At 45.4% G+C, this 10,770-nt stretch overlaps 1 long non-coding RNA gene across 2 annotated transcripts in view; it reads left to right on the plus strand.

Annotated features, from left to right (window-relative positions):
• LOC125324127 overlaps positions 1-10,770 on the plus strand; it is a 37,517-nt gene that overhangs the window by 1,884 nt on the left and 24,863 nt on the right. Inside the window, exons 2-3 of one of the 2 annotated variants that reach the window (XR_007202825.1) lie at positions 6,481-6,603; positions 9,169-9,224. This is a non-coding gene — a long non-coding RNA (uncharacterized LOC125324127). Of the gene's footprint in view, positions 1-6,480; positions 6,604-9,168; positions 9,343-10,770 lie in introns of those variants that run through there. The other variant, XR_007202824.1, reaches the window with a different exon arrangement.

The following is a 10,770-nucleotide window of genomic DNA, read 5'->3' on the forward strand; positions in this document are numbered from 1 at the left end:
AGCTCAGCTTTAATTGTGAAACGTGTCTTACTCACTGTGCTGAGCACGGAGAACTGGAGGGTTGCTGCATGAGCAGGATGTCATAGTTGGAGATGGAGGCAGAACAAGTGCAGGATGAAGCTCTCCCCATCTCTCAAAGACAGGCCTGGCTGGTTCCCTTTATTCACACGTGGTAAACCATTGGATATTTCTGCCACTGCTGTTCAATTTGCATCACACCTCCTCTTGCCAGGCTTTCTGCAGCCTTGAAAGACCCATTGAACTTGAGCTCTGGGCTAGCTCTTTCTGTACTTAGAGAGAAGTGCCTGTATTCCCACCCAGTCTGGAGTGCAAAGAGGTAGGATCGAAAGCTGGACTGAAGCTGCTGGGAAAAATAGTGTATGTCCCTCTTTATTACGTTTTAGTTCTTAGGGGGAATAGGGACAGGACACCCAGGATTCAATCCAGAATCCAGAGGCTAATTTTTGTGGGAATGGTTGCCTACTTTGTCCCCAGTCCTGAATAAAAAGTTGAACATGATGTACGTGAAGCACTGGGAGAGCTGTTCCATTGCAGATCTCCCTGTAAACTGAAGAAAAATGGTAATAGAGAAAAAATTATGTCAGTATTTAGGATTGCTTTAGTGCTACCAATTATGAGATTTACAGCCTTCAGTCCTGAAAAAAAGAAGGAGCAGTGTTGTACTTGAAAAATAGACCAGGGAGTCATCCTTTTCTTCAGGACAGGTGTTGGTGGTTTAGGTAACAGCCTCATTGTTGGCTGTTCCTGTGGGCTTTGGGGCATTCCAATTCAGGTTCCCTCTCTGCTTGTGAAGACTTAGAGCACCCCACCCTCACACTGGGACCCTAATCATTATGCATGCTCTTGCCTTCTCTCTCCAGCCTTGCTCATATTCTTACTATTTAATGGGAAAGTTCAGCAAGAGGAAATGAGCATGGAGCACTCCTCCAGTCCCATCCAAATCCCAGACAAATATGCAGTCTGGCCTCGTGCAAACTCTGCCTTGTTCAGAGGCAGGAGATGTGGACAGGAATCCTGTGGGGATGAGCCCAGGCTGCCCCATTCTGGTTTTGTGCCCTCCACCAAAGCAGTGTAGGTGAAAGTGACGCCTGCTTCATCCAGGCACTGAATCTGTGCAGGGTTTGTGTGGGAACTGATCTGCTAAATGTGCTATTGCAAACATAAAGCCCTTCCAAGCAGGGTAGAGGGAAGAAATCTAGTCCCTATAGAGAAGCCCTTTTTACAAGGGCCTGTAGGGACAAGACAAGGGGAAACGGATTCAGACTAAAAGAGAGCAGGTTTAGGATAGATATTAAGAAGAAATTCTTTACTGTAAGGGTGCTGAGGCACTGGCACAGGCTGCCCAGAGAAGCTGGGGCTGCCCCATCCCTGGAAGTGTTCAAGGCTGGGTTGGATGGAGCTCCGAGCAACCTGATCTAGTGGGAGGTGTGTCCCTGCCCATGGCAGGGGGTTGGAACTAGATGAACTATAAGGTCCCTTCCAACCCAAACTGTTCTATGATTCTATGAAACTTCTTTGTAAATACCTAAACATTGACATCCATCGGTGCTTTATTGCCTCCAGTGTGATGTGACAGCAGAATGAGGTTGTTGCAGATGAATAAGTTTTGCATCAGTGTCTAAATCTCATGTAATTTTTGTGTCATATACCTGCACTCTTTTGGAGGTATGTGCACTACAGAGCTGAATTTTCAGAGCAAGCCAAAGCAGTCCTGTGAAAAAGCAAGTTCCTAGACTTCGAGGAGTCTCTTGATTAGCTATCAGAACAAGAAGTGAACATTAAGAATAAATCAGCTAAAACACATTTTTGGCAATACAGGTGTCATTTACTTCTTACAGCTTGTTCGGTAGTGTTCTATTCAGTCAAATTTGAACATAGTCACTGCCTTATCTAGAAACATTTCTGTGAGTGTTTCTAGCAAGAAACTTACAACTATGAGGAGTATACAAATCAGTCCTTTAGTAAATTATAATAAAAGCATGATCAATTTGATTATAGTAATATTATTATAAAGCTATAAATACTACTATTATCTATCCTCATATATAAATATAGTGAAAATTATAATAAATTTAAATTATAACTAATAGTTACAAGTTAACTAGTGTGGGAGTCACACTCCTCCAGAGGCTTCTCCCTACTAATGTTAAAATGGTTTGTTCAAGATTATTGAATTCTCAAAATATCCTAATTTTGCAGGTCTGTGGGAAGGCTTGATGTAGCAGCTGGAAGTCCTGCCTCCACAGCAGATGCTTTAGTTGTGCCATCCTATCCTCACCTCATGCTGCTTGTTGATATTTAGGTAATGTAGGGCTTAATGGTGCAATTTCATGGGGTGCATATGATGCCTTTTAAGACCAAGAAAAGGCATCACATAAACAGCTCTGCTGCTGGCCTGGGGTAGCAGCAGCAAGAAGGGCACCGGGAAGGGCGAGGCCAAGGCTTTCTGGCTTTGACTTCCAGCAGGGTCCCTTGTCAGCCTTTGGCTGGGATTGCCTTCCTCCTCCTGTCCACTGTTAGTTCTGAGAGGAGTCTGTTTGCTCACCAGCGATCAGCTCACCGTTTATTGGATGCAGGGAACACCCAAATAAACCTCTGCCAGTGCTGATGCTGACTGAAGCACTTGATGAAAGCTGACTTCCTCAAAGCCTTGTACAAAGTGGGACACGTTCCCAGAGAGGAACACGGAGAGGAATGAGCCAGAAGGGCTAAACTTCTACAAACAGGAAAACAGAACCAGAGCCTGGAAGGATCTTTGGGCCCTGCAGTAAGAAGGGCTCCATTGCAACAGAAAATTAGTAGGCAGACTACTGACCTGCAGAAAAAAAGTTAATGGAGCCTCAATTAAGCAGTGATTGGTCATGTAATTAGGTTGACATGTATCCAGGCTGTCCAGAGAACACTCAGAAATTCTCTTGCATAGGACAGGCCCAAGCTGTTTCTCCAACCACAGTATGTATGGTTGAACTCGATGAACTTGGAGGTCTTTTCCAACCTTAATGATTCTAGGAATCTCTAATATACATGACCATCCTTCTCTCATGTTCATACAGCTAACCACAAAGCAAAAGCTGCTCTGGAATTGTTTCCCTCAGTCCTTCTCCAAGCAACTTCTGAGGCTCGGATGAGCTACCTCTTGGGGGGTTTTGCCTTGTGTTCACTCATCTTCTCTAGAGGGTAATTTTTTCAGGGCAGATGGAATGTCTTCTCTGACTACGTCGATTTATGGCGTTCACATCACATCAACATAATAATATAGGGATGATGAAGTGGAACAACTCAAGTGGAAGTCACTGGACAGGTGGCTTGGCTGTAGTACTTAGCTTGTAGGTATTTCAAAACTTTGGCAGGTGACGCTGTATGTACCATATGTCATTTATATGGCTTTATGGCCAAGAATGAGAGCAAGAGCTCTCAGGGAGAAATGGGATCTCTCTGACTCAGTCAGTGGTAGATGCACATCCAATATCATCATAGGATCCAAATGATGAGCTATTTTTGTTAGGCTTAGTACTGCTCTGTTTTCTGAACTGTGTATTTTCATCCCAAAGCATTCTGGCATTCATTGCACTTGTCCTTTTCTTTCTCCACTCACTGCAAGGGGACAGAGACAAGATGCCATTTCAGTTAGCACTTTATTTTTAAGATGATTTAGTGCTGTCAGAAGGAGGTGGTGTGGCAGTTCTCAAGATGAATATTTTCTGTCCAAGAGGAAGATACAGTGCAGGGAGCAGGATAGATGTTTCCTAGAATCACAGAATATGCTGAGTTGGAAGAGACCCACAAGGATCATTGAGTCCAACTTCTGGGCTTCTGCACAGGACACCCCAAGAGTCACACCATGTGCCTGAGAGCATTGAGAAACACCTCTTGGATTCTATCAGGCTTGATGCTGTGACCACTGCCCTGGGGAGCCTGTTCCAGTCCCCAACAACCCTCTGGCTGAAGAACTTTTTCCTCGTATCTAATCTAAACCCCCCCCTAGCATGACTTTATGCCATTCCCTCAGATCATGTCACTGGTCACCACAGAGAAATTTCATGATTCCCATGCCCCTATTTTCCTTCTGGAGTTTTCAGTGAGCAGCCTTGCTCTGCACAACTGGAGAGGGCAGGGAATGCCAGTGGGACTGCTGGGGGCTCCCAAGACCCCTGGCTGGGAGGAGGTGAGCAGAGGTGGCTGTCAGGTTCTGTGGAGGAGAGGGGACTGCTCAAGGGCTGTCTTGTCCCCTGACTGAGAAAAAGGGAGGGTGAAGAAGACACAAAAACCTCCCCTTTGCCCCCTACGTTTTTCCTTGCCTCTCTGTGCCCCTGCTCACACCTCCCTCCTTTCCATATCACCCAGAAAGGGGCTGCTTTGGGGAAGGAAGGATGAAGGGTGTCAGACCACTGAGGTGATTTATTATCTCCATGGGTCCACAGGGAAGAGCCTGAGAGGCCCTTTTGGTAGCATTTGTAGCAAAGCTTAGGACCCAATCATTTCTTGTCTCCTGCTATTACCTATCCCAAACAGGCTGCAGTGGCTCTGGACAGGGTTTTTGTGGTTCATACTGTACGCCTCCAGGGCATTAACTGTGTACAAGACTGAACTCTTAACAGGAGGTGGGTGCAGGCCCAACAATGCCAGAGTTATCTCTCAAAGGTAACAATTCTACTTTTCAGGCATTTTAAACAGTATGCTCCTGGATTTCTCTTCTCTGGGATGTGAGGCAGATCACAGCCTCATTGTCATTCACTGGGGTTTGCTCCTCTCCTCCACCCTCACACACATGCTCAGCATGCTGGATAACATGATTTTCTCTCCAACCAGGGAAGAAGAAGGGTTGCAATTGTGTTCTCACAACTGGAAATTTGCATATAGGTACATGGATTCTTTTTCTCACTTTAGGTGATGAAATAAAACAAAACTAGGTGCTACTGTCAGGGTGAGGTGGTGACAAGCCACAACAAGCCTAAGCCACATCATGTTCCTCAGTGACAGGAGACTGCCAGAAAGGGCTGTGCCATGAAAACACCATAAAAACAGCACCACGTCAGGCATGGCTGTGCCTCGTGACACCCACCTCTGCTCCAAACTTCACCACGTGGGTGCCAAGTGGGTACTGGGTGCTTTGGGAATTGGAGACGAGCCCGTGGGGGTGGAGTACGTTAAGAGAAGGACAGTGCCAGGTGAAGAGGCTGCAGATACAAGCACTAAATGGAAGAAAAGGATACCAGTCCTTGTCTTTGGGTAGTGTGTGGGACAGTGCAGGGCAAGGACAGGCACTGTTGCCCCTGCCACCTTAGCAATTGATATAGTAAAACATTCACAATATTATACTTGCCAGTTCAAATTGTGTTGCACAACAGTGCTTTTTATGAGTGTTGAGCAAAGCCATTTTGAACGAGATGAAGAATACAGCAGCCTGACTAGCAGCTGTGTACCTCAAGAATATGGCATTTCTGTTTTTCTGTTGGACTCAGTTAAACATTACCCAGTCTGTAATTCTTCTTTGTCTGGGCTAGACAGATCAGTTGTTTCTGCTCATTGTAAATTGCATTGGCTTGCATAGTTTGGTGTTTTGCTCTCTCGCCTTGGCACCTGATTGTTTACATGTACCTCAATCGATCCTGCATGGACAAGTGGAAAGGCTCAGTTCTTTGTAGCTTCCAGCCAGGATTCACGTTACAGATGTTAACTGGCAAAGCAATTCACCCCCTGGACAAACATGGCAAATTAATTTTGAAGCTAGGCAAACAGAAACAAGTCCTTTGCCTGCATTTAGCTGCTCTGAAAAGCCTTTTGCCAAGGACAGAAGGGTTATCTGAACAGTTTGGGCAGAGTTGTTCTAAGCAGGAAGGCGGGCTGGAGCCAGAGAACATGGGGGAAACAGGGTTATTTCTGAACACTTTACTGGAACTAAGAATTAACACTAGTCATCATAGTTCTGCTGGTCAATGGCAAAGTGTGCTGCCAAACTCAGCCATTGCCCCAGCTTTTGGCAGGGCATCGCCATGTCTCACAGAGCTGGAGAGCAGTGAGCCACCTTGCCCTAGCCTGGCATCATCCCCAAGACACCGTGTTTTCTTTCACTGCCCTGAAACCCAGTACTTGTTCTGGCTTCCTGGCCTCCTGCCTTGCTACTCCAAAACACAGCAAGGTGTGGGACGGAGACATGGAAAGCTGCAGGGTGTTTCTGAGTGCCTGTGTGGCAAATGGACAAACTCATAACCTCCATCCACTTGCCAGACAATGATTCACAGATAGTCATGACAATTTACTTCTAGCAGTCAGTCTGCAGGGATGTTGTGACTTCAAAAACCAAAAGCCAAAACCAGCACAGGAAAGCAGGATTGTTGCTACCTTTGGATGCTGACTGACCCTTTTCCTGCTTTGTTGTGGCTATCAATCCAATTCCAGAGACCATTTGAGCAGGACTGCATAATCTAACCTCTGCTATCTACATCTGTGTCTGGACAGAGAGACCCACTGGTGGCAGAACATCCTGACTGACACGTACCAGAGTGCAACTAAGAGGGAGACACCAGCAATTAACGAGCCTCTGGAAGGAGTGACTGATTGAGAGACGCTCCAGACATCCAGGTTAAGCCCTTCATTTGACCCTGAGCAAATTATTCAACTCCTATCTGTAAAATAGGGCTAATGGCACTCTTCTGCTCTGTCGTGCTCCTGATGCCTAAAGAAGTGCTTGGAAAGCCTCAGTGGAAGCACAGCAGAGTAATTTCAGTGTGCTCTGTGCTAGTGTGCAGGGAAAATTTTGGGGTTTGCCTTCAGGCCCAGCAGTGCTAAGAACCAGCACTGCAGGTTCACTTTCCCATCAACTCTTAGACACTTCTGAGATTGCTAGCCTGGAGGAGCCCAAGGTGTGAGCACAGAGATGATCCTTTCCTTCAGCAGTCCCACCAGGTACAGTATCTAAGGATGCAGCCCAGACAGTGACTACACCCTGCACCATCCATTCCATGCACTGTAGCAACTGTGGCTTCAGTTCAGCTGGTGGTCTGCTTTCCCAGCATTGGAAATGGGGTTCCTTTCCTGAAATACAGGTGTTCTCACTGTTGTGCTCTGCAGCAGCCCTCCTACTTCATGGCAGTGCTACCTACCACGGTTAGCAGAGAAGGTGCCTTAACCCTTTACATGCTAAATGCCCTCATTTCCCCATCCTGCTTAAGTCCTCATTTGGTGCATTTGCCATTTCATTCTTGCTTGCCCACCCAAATCACACAGGGACAGAAATTAGGACAATTCTTTTCCACATTAAAGAAGAAAGTTAAACAGTTTTCATGCCTTTTGAAACTTCAACAGAACACTCAGGAAGAGTATTAGCACAATAGCTGGGGAACAAAAATAGCTCAAATCTGAACTTCCCAGAATGAGACAAAGGCTGTATTTGGTAGGGGCTTAAAGAGAGGGCATGTCTTTTCTGGCTTGATAAAGGGATGACATTCCTGTTCAGAACACTTCTGTTAATGCTACTGGCATTTTATTGCTACTAACTATCTGTTGGTACACAGGATAGGTAGCTTTTAAAATAATCCTGAATACCTACCTTCAGCTCCAGGGATCTTGCTTGTCTTACACCAGTTTTCAAGGAAGGCTCACATTCTTTCATACACAGATGCAGCTCCGTGAAGTCAGGGAAAATTTTAAATGCTTGTATTAAGCTTTGTAGAGATTGAAGATGGTATGGCATAAGTTAAAAAGGCTGGATCAGTTTTCCACACTTTCACTTAATACATTGTTCCTGGTCTGCTTAAATGCAAGTTAGCTGGTGAGTTACTCATATTTTATACCAGGGTGAGCAAGGTCTCCTTCAAATCATAGAAACCAGTGATCCAGGAGAAAATAGGCCTAATGCTTTTCCTACTCCACCCCCTTCTGCAAGGCAAGTTCAGCAGTGCCAGGCTTCCTGGCATTTATTTCTGCACAGATCTAATCCCGAGTTGGCCTTGGGAGCTGTCACTTACATCAGGCTGCATTTGATAGGGCTCAAACAGTTCCCGGTTTTGGAAAACTTCCATTCCAACTACTTGGCCCTGTACCTGTCTCTGGTTTCTGTATCAAGGAGTTTAGCTAGTTCCACTTCAGTGTCTCTGTTTATTTATATCTTTTTAATACTGAGTCACAAATAGTGCTGAGCACTGACACCTCCCAAATTGTGCTCTTGGGCACCTGTCAAATGTGTTGCACAAAGAAGACAACAGTTCATATTTACTTAACTCCTTCAGTGCTCAGGGCAAACATCTTGCATTTAGAGTGGCAAAAGATGGGCAATAGCAAACCTGCAGCAAAGGAATATGTAGAAAAGAAATAATAGTAACATGTGTGATGGTGTTTGATGCCCTGATCTAACTCTCTGTGGATAGATCTTCCTTATGTATCCAAGCTTAAACCCAGCATGGTCATGTGGCTTTCCAGTACCCGAGGGGAGCCCAAAAGAAAGAGGGAGAGGTACTTTGTACGAGGGCATGTAGTGACAGGACAAGGGGGAATAGCTCCAGACTGAAAGAGGGTAAGTTTAGATTCAGTATTAGGAAGAAATTCTTTACTGTGAGGGTGGTGAGGCACTGGCACAGGTTGCCCAGAGAAGTTGTGGATGCCTATCCCTGGAAGTACCCAAGGCCAGGCTGGATAAAGCAACTTGGTCTAGTAGAAGGTGTCCCTACCCATAGGAGGGGGTTGGAACTAGATGATTTTAATGTCCCTTCCCACCCAAACCATTCTGATTCTATGATTTGCTCTCTTGTTTTGTTTCCCACTTGTAGAATGGGAAAAGCTCACATCACTTTATCTGACTGAGGGCAGGGGGAGAAAGGATAAATTCAGTGAGGAATGCAAGGTGTGTTAGAGGGCATACAAATAGTGTGGCGGGACAGCTTCTGGCAAAGATACCACATCTCTCCAGGCTGCTTTCTCATAAAACAACTGAGTTCAAGAAAATTAGATATCCCCTGGTCCTCCTGAGGATACAGAGAATCATAGAATGGTTTGGGTTGGAGGGGACCTTAAAAACCATCTAGTTCCAGGCAGGGACACCTTCCATTAGACCATGTTGCTCAAAGCCCTGTCCAACGTTATCTAGCTTGTCCCTAGATTTCCCAGTGCCAAGAGCTGGAATGACAGCTGTGTACTCTTTTTTCCCCCCAGATTAGCAAGACGTACTGGAATAGGAGACTGGAAGTGAGAAGAAGAATGACAAATCAGTAAGTGTAATTATTCCTTTTCTTCTTGAAGATGCTCAGAAGAAATCTTTATGTAATAAATTGAATTTAGCAATGCCTGGAGGAGCCCCTGACTTATGCTTGGGGCTTTGAGGAGTCAAACTAGGACTGGATACTTTATTAAAAAAAAAAAGGGGAGGGGAGGGAACCCAAACAAAATGGAGTGTGCAATGTCACAGCAGCACCTCACCCAGGGCTGCAGTGCTGAACATGGCACCACACTGAAAACAGCTGGTTTTAAATGAATTCTGGTACAGTGTGAGCTTGTTCTCACTGAAAGTCTCTCCCATGCTGGGCCAAAACTGCAGCTGTACTGGGGTGTGGGGTGCCTGCCTGGTTTTTTTCCTGCCACGAAAGAGACTCCAGGGCCTTCAGCCTCTCTGAAAAACAAAGGGTACAGAGCAGAGTACTTCAAAATGGCTGGTACTTCTCCACGCAGACCTACTGCCCTCCCGTGGCTGCCAAGGAGCATTTCTAATGCAGAAACGGAGATCAGGGACTGAGGGAAGCAATTAAAAAACCCCAAACACCTATATATTCAATTTAAACCAAAACCCAGTTTGAGTTACAAGGCAGAGGAAAGCAAACACAGTGGGATTAACTGAAGTACCTATGAAGGCAAGAACAAAGAGCCTGAAGTCAGGTTTTATGAAAGAGACCATGGGTATCAAATGAAATCTGTGTGCTTCTGCAAGAACTATCCTGTTTCTGGTTTTTTCATTATGACTGTGCTACTTCTTGTGCATCCTCGCAGGGCAGAGCTCATCTCCAGTCTTTGACACACAGCAGACATTTAGACAAAACAACTCCAGACCTCCCACCAAAAGTTTCACTGGGGGGCTGCATTAGGCAGGCTCACCACTACATTTTTGTTCATGGACTTAGCTTCAATCTTAGATCTTAAAGACTGATGTATGCCCTAGCTACATTTGAGACCAGATGCAATGAAACACTCATTTCAGACTGGAGAGGAGGGGTGAGTGTGACTGGGATCACACAGGAAAATGCCAACACACGGCACCTCCTATAGGACTTCAGATGTTGGGTGACACCAGCATCAAGAAAGGTGTCACCCCAGTGTACCTGGCAGCTGTGCTGTTTCAGGGATGCACATCAGTGGGACAGGAGGATTTCTTCAGAGCATGCAGCAAGTGGATACCGGTGAATGAACACATTAGGCAGACAAATGCTTTGCTCACTCAAGATGCCAGCTCACTGAGTCAGTATCTCACGTAGTAACCAATTATGAGTAGAGTAAATCCTGCCCTCTCCATTTCACATCTTAGGCCACGCTGCACAACGTCAACATCACGAACAAAACTCCACTTTATGCACAGGTGAAAATGTCCAAAGAGATGAGAAATCGGTCCATGTAATTTTAAACTTTGCGTGTCTGGGTGTATATACACACACAAACATAAATATATATTTGTAGTAAATACATATGAACTTTTACACATTGTAACCATTCCAGTATATCCATGAGATACTCCTATCACTCACCAGGCCAATACATTCTGTTGCACTG

This window comes from Corvus hawaiiensis, chromosome 3 (genome assembly GCF_020740725.1).
Source record: "Corvus hawaiiensis isolate bCorHaw1 chromosome 3, bCorHaw1.pri.cur, whole genome shotgun sequence".
Classification (NCBI taxonomy): Eukaryota; Metazoa; Chordata; class Aves; order Passeriformes; family Corvidae; genus Corvus; species Corvus hawaiiensis.